This window comes from Triturus cristatus, chromosome 8 (genome assembly GCF_964204655.1).
Source record: "Triturus cristatus chromosome 8, aTriCri1.1, whole genome shotgun sequence".
Taxonomy (NCBI): domain Eukaryota; kingdom Metazoa; phylum Chordata; class Amphibia; order Caudata; family Salamandridae; genus Triturus; species Triturus cristatus.
This window is the reverse complement of record NC_140591.1, coordinates 676,493,774-676,500,185: the sequence shown is the minus strand read 5'-3', so window position 1 is coordinate 676,500,185 and position 6,412 is coordinate 676,493,774. Positions and strand designations below refer to the sequence as shown.

General features: G+C 42.4%; 1 long non-coding RNA gene across 1 annotated transcript; it reads right to left on the bottom strand.

Moving 5' to 3' along the window:
• Positions 1-4,744: 4,744 nt before the first annotated feature.
• LOC146802535 (uncharacterized) lies at positions 4,745-5,971 on the bottom strand. Its single transcript, XR_014967409.1, has 3 exons — positions 5,885-5,971; positions 5,393-5,469; positions 4,745-5,130 (listed from the first exon to the last, which is right to left on the bottom strand). It is a non-coding gene; the product is annotated as an uncharacterized LOC146802535 (long non-coding RNA).
• Positions 5,972-6,412: the final 441 nt, after the last annotated feature.

Here is a 6,412-nt window from a genome sequence, read left to right as displayed (position 1 = left end):
GCCCAAAATGTTTTGAGGAGACTTCAAAATGACCTATCACAAAACAACCTGATTTTGCAGGGGGGTTCACCTGGGTTTTTGGCACCGGGCTCGGTGGCCATCTTGGGAAACCTACCAAACCCACACATTTCTGAAAACTAGACACCCGGGGGAGCCCAGGAATGTATGGCTTGCGTGGGTCCCCCAACATTTTCCTACCCAGAATCCCCTGTAAACCTCAAATTTAGCTGAAAAAAGCTCCTTTCAAAACAGGTCATTTTGATGTCTCCACAATACGCTTTGGGCCAATCCCTGCCCTGGGTACTTGGCCCACCCACACAAGTGAGGTACCATTTCTATCAAGAGACTTGGGGAACCGCTGGGTGGTAGGGAATTTGTTTCTTTCTTAAGCATGAACATTTTAGCACAGTAATGCATGGAAAATGTGACAGTCACATTTTGAGGTTTGCAGGACATTGTGTGTAAACTAACTTGTTGGGATGCACAAGAGAGACATCACCATGTACTCCCATGGGTGTTTAGTTTACGGCAATATCTACAATTGGTAGGTTTTTCTTAGATAGAATGTACACCTTGGCAGAGAGACAAAAAAGACAAATATTACTGCACAACCATCTATTCCTCGATCACACACACATACTGGTTGGATTTTGCACGAGGGTGAATGATACAGTATATACAATTGTATTAACAAGAGCTTTCACAAAAATGAAATGCACTGTTAATAACTGAAAGGCCGAGAAACTGAACCATTGACTCACAGCTTGTGAGCTGTAAAGCCATGACAAGACACTAACCTCTTTAGAGGCCATTCATACACCTTTCATACATGTGACACATAGAAAACCATTCACATCGCCAGTCGTGAGCCCATCACATTACAACACTCACATCAGCAGACAGAGCCATTCAAGGGCCCATCACTTCCACATGCTCACATGTCTGACACAGCAACCACACCAGCTGATGGATTGCGTGGACTGGCGTTTGGCTACCAGTGTGTGTAGTGACCAGCAGCAAGTCACTACTGACACACCACCAGCCAAGCGCCAGTCCATACACACCGCCAGCCAAATGCCAGCCTACACACACTGCCAGCCAAGCGCCAGTCCATTCACAACACTAGCCAAGAGTCAGCCCACGCACACCACCAGCCAAGCACCAGTCCACGCACACCGCCAGCCAAGCGCCAGTCCACGCACACCGCCAGCCAAGCGCCAGTCCATGCACACCACCAGCCAAGTGCCAGTCCACGCACACCACCAGCCAAGCACCAGTCTTCACACACCGCCATAACATTTAGGTATTTTTTTATACAAAAAAGAAAACACAAACAAATTGTGAATAGATACAAATCTACCAACACAAAATCTGAAACTAAATACATTGCACAAATGCCAACCTTGAAACTGAAAAAATATATAAAACAATACAGACCAGGCAGTTCACTTTACCACTCATGGATGCTCCCAAATAGCCTTTTGCGTGTGGTACATTCTAAAACAAGCAGGCACACAACGCAGGGTTAGAAGGACAGTACATACAAGTCTCCTTCTGCGTACCTCTTCGCCAACAGACTCTACATCTCCTACTGGGAAAGTCTTTTGAGGGTGTGGGAGGAATGTGAACAGGAAAGTGGCAATCTTTCAATCTAGCCACATCCTCCACCACTCCAACTCTAGGAACACCTGCTTGTTCCACTACAACATGGCTGCCTATTACAAACTCCTGAAACTTTGCAAAATTCATCTTTGACTCAGGACAACAGTCCATAAATAAAACAAAAGCATTAGAGGTTGCCAAGTGGAAAAGATGGATAGCCAACTTCTTATACCAAATGTAAGCCTTACAAAGAGCAGTGTAAGGTTCCAACCTCTGATCAACTCTATCAACACCACCCATGTGCCTATTATAGTCTAAAACGCACACAGGTTTGTGCGGTTCAGCAACCTGACCCCAAACAGACACAAGTGAAGTGCTTTCATCATGGATGGTAGTCAGCATGTAGACATCTCTCCTGTCTGAAAACTTCACAGCTAGAAGTTTCTTGCCATGCAACGTACTGCACTGTCCCCGCACAAGCTTTTGAAAAACAAGTTATTTTGGGAAACCTTTACGGTTAGAGCGGATTGTGCCACAAGCAACAGTGTCCACTTTGGCCAATTCCCTGAACAACTGTGCACCAGTGTAGAAGCTATCTACATATAAATGGTGACCTTTGTTAAACAGTCCACTACCAAGTTCCCACACAATTTTCTCAGTCACTCCAAAAGTGGACGGACAACCAGGGGGGTAAATTCTGGAATCCTTACCAGTGTATACCCTGAAATTAGAGACATATCCAGTCCTACTGTCACACAGCATATACATCTTAACTCCATAGTGTGCCCTCTTGCTAGGAAAGTATTGCCTAAAAACCAAGCGGCCCTTGAACAAGACCAAAGACTCATACACTGCTATTTCTTTCCCTGGACCATAGATCTCAGAAAATCGATCTACAAAATGATCAACGACTGGCCGAATCTTAAAAAGACGGTCACAATTAGGGTGATCTTGTGGAAAGGCTAAACCATTATCGACAAAATGCAGCATCCAAATCAGAAGCAAATACCTATCATGACTCATGACTACCGGAAATATAGCTGCTGCCATCAAAGGACTAGTAGACCAATTTGAAGACATTGATGGCTACCTCAGCAAGCCCATCAAAAAGTTGAACCCAAGAACTTCTTCATCATTTCCAGATTTGTGGGAGTCCAATGGGTAGCTCTAGAGTGGGGCCTAAGGCTGGCACTGTTGTCCCTCAAAAACTGTTTGGCATACAAATTAGTCGGCTCAACAATCTCTGCCAAAAATACATGGTCCATAAACAACTGAAAAAAATGTATAGGCAAAAGGTTTTCAGTATCCACTCTACACCCTGGAACACCAGTAAATTCTGGCAATGTCGGCTGCACCATGCCTGGGGCAACCCCGAGGTCTGCACTTCCAATGTGAGGGCTTGCAGTCCAGAAGCCTCTTGCTGCACTATTGGCATATCAATGTCCTCTTCTAAGACAGGCACTTCATCTACACTAAGAGTGGCTTAATCATCCGATGATTCCTCGTGGACAGAAAACGCACTGCCAGAATCTTCCACTGCCCCTACTGCCTCCTTTGCCTCAGATGCAGAGTAAGTCTCTGAACCATGGTCAGAGGAAGACTCAAAAAGCAAACCAACCACCTGCTGAGCAGTAATCCTGTGGCTAGCCATAGTCCTTGCAAAGAAAGGAGACTTCACAAACAAGTCAACAACAACAAACACTGCAAAATAAGTAATACACAAAGTGTGGCTTTAGCACAAAGATCTATATACTCAAAGACAGTGACTGATTTGCCAAAGATAGCTAAACTCGCCAGCACCCACTCTGCAGAGACACAGTAAAAAGCAACGATATCCAACTAGAAAGAAGAAACAAAACTAATTACTCACAAGACAACAAAATACACATAGGGCACAAATGCAAAAAGATTTTGACACAAAAACCAGAAGCCGAAAATACTGCTATTATTACACCATTTGCAAAAAACACATTCATGCGGGGAACTGAAACTCATTTACATTGTACAAAAAAGAGTCTCTTACCAGTAAGGAAACCGCAACCAGGAACAGTCTAAAGAGCAATAGCCTTGAACTAGAATAAAAAGGGTGAAATAAAGCATTACAATTGCATTTCACAAAAAATAAAACAATTAACATTATAGCACGCTATGTCACTACCCAAATGGTCAATCTGCCAGATGGGCCTTCAAATAGGGCTGAGAATAATGGGGGGTGATCTTGCCCAAGGGATCGGGTGAGGTTGTCTGCCAGGCCGATCTGTCCCCCAAGTGGGGCAAAAAACAGCAGACAGAAATTTGCCCCCTTGCAAAAGAAATAGATCCCTGGTGCCTAGTAGGGATTTCTGCCTTGCCCCTGCCCCCTAGGGCAGAAAGGCCAAAAAAAAAAGGGGCTGATCTGTCCCCAGGAGGGGCAGAAAAAACATTGACCAAATTTTACCCCCTTGGAAGCAACCATGTTGCTTCCATTACACACAAAACAAAATCCTTGGTGCCTAGTGGGGTTGCCTGCCCCCCCAGGGGCAGAAAGGCTATTAAAAATGGGTCGATCCGCCTCCACGGGGGGCAGAAAAAAAGATACACAATATCAGCCCCTTGAAAGCGACCCTTGCTCAAGGAGTCGCTTCCATTTTATTTAAAATAAAATCTCTGGTGTCTAGTGGGGTTTTCTGCCCCCCCCCCCCCGCGGGGGCAGAAATGCCAAAAAAATGGGCCAATCTGCCCCTAGTCGGGGGCAGAAAAAACACACACAACATATCAGCCCCTGAAAGAGACCCTTGCCCAAGGGGCCCCTTCCATTTAAATTTTAAAAAGTCCCTGGTGTCCAGTGGGTTTTTCTGGCCCCCCTGGGGGCAGAAGGCCAAAAAAACGGGCTGATCTGTCCATGAGGGGAGAATAGTAGTAGTAGTAGTAGTAGTAGTCAGTAAATTACAGCAGAGGGACCCTGAATATATTAGTAGGTGAGGAAGGGATCAGGGAAAGAGACTAATGAGAAACAAGACTTCCTACACTATACCACTTAAATTGAAGGCAATATGTCCATGTAATAAAGTAATACCCACAGTCAACGGTATATAAAACTATATTATTTCATTTATTAGTTCATTTTATCATTTTTTTATCATTTTTTTTCAACCACCTCAGGATACATATACATAAACAATTTTCATACTGTGTTATAATACATATAATATGGTTCACATCAAACTATTGAAGCACAATTTATGATTAATTGTACAACCATGACATAAATAAGAAAACATATATACCACATATATGACACACAATTAAAGACAATAAATCTGCAACTCAAGAAAACAACAATATATTGACAATTAAAATCATAGGTTGTATAATTTAAACATAGGACCAACGCCTACGCGCGTTTCGGAGCTCAAAAATGATCTTTACAGGCTCCTTCTTCAGGGCTTGTTACAGTGGTCTTTCAGAGGAGAAAAAGGCTTCAAGGCCTAGTTTGATGTCCAGCACTCATACATTGGAGTTAAACATTGGATTTTGACAGCCGTTGGTCTGTGGGTATAAAAATCACAATAAGTGATTGTGAATATTATTTAGCTTTCTTTAAATTTATTGGAAATAAAATGGAGCAGGAGCTATGGAATGAGTAAAGGAATAAAGACCTCTATGTACACCCGTGATAGAACAAACACCCAAGAACAGGAGTTTATGTGAGGAAATGCCATTATAGTTCCAAAGAGCCTAAGTACAAAAGGATAAAATATAGAAGAAAAGAAGAATTCAGAAGGAGTAATAAGTTTTAGTGACAACATACTTGCCAATGACAGATTCTTATACAGGGGGATACCAGTGACGAGGTTTCCTAAATCTTTAATTTTAGTATTTGAGGAACTACAATAAGAAGAAAAGATTAACCATGGTTAAATCTAAAAACATAATGGGATACCAAATGAAACTAAGCAGAACTCACGAGGCTAGCATGAATTGCAGAGAGACTGGGGTAGAGATTTTCCTTATATACTAAAGGCAGTTTACGATTGTATCTATCCAGCGTATAAAAAAGGATCTATATACAATGAGCCTCTAGTAGGTATGGCTAGATTATCCGTCACAAATGATGCAAATATCATCTCTCACGATAGGACATTATGGTTTGTTCAGTGGGCTGTACAACTAATGATGGGTAGGATTTTAGGAAGAACCAAGGAATATCTTGTAACTTCCTACAGCGTCTCTTAAAACGAAACCTAGAGAATATATGCACGAATTGCTAACCTAAGTTGTATAATAAAGGCAAATGAATTACCTGTTCTCCTTATTTATTCAGTCTTGCGGAAGGCTGAGTACACTCAAACGTGAATCAGGTATGTGGTGTAAATATTGACACTCGTAGGGACAATCTATAATAGAATTACGAGTAGTTTGCATGTAAGGCTGAAAAGGATGGCAACGTAGACATATTTTTAAGGCAACCAAAGAGGCTGGAACTAGCTTATAACGGTTCTTACCGAGCAATTAGGAAAAGGCTTGTCAGAGATTCCAAGGCAAACGTTCAAAATCAGGAGTGTGTGGAACCTGGCGTTTCTCTTATGGGGAGAACCAGGAAATGATGAGAGCGCGAATCAGATGCTAGGCGTAAAAATTTACGCTCGTGGGATTAATCTGCAATGAAATTGCATGTAGTTTAAAGATCTAATACTAGGCGTAAATATTAACGCTCGTGAGAGCAATCTACAATGAAATTGCATGTAGTATAAAGGTGATGCTAGAAAAGCAGCGTATTAATCTTACTGGTCAGTTCAGCAAAGATTTGTCAAGGATTCCATGGTTAGCG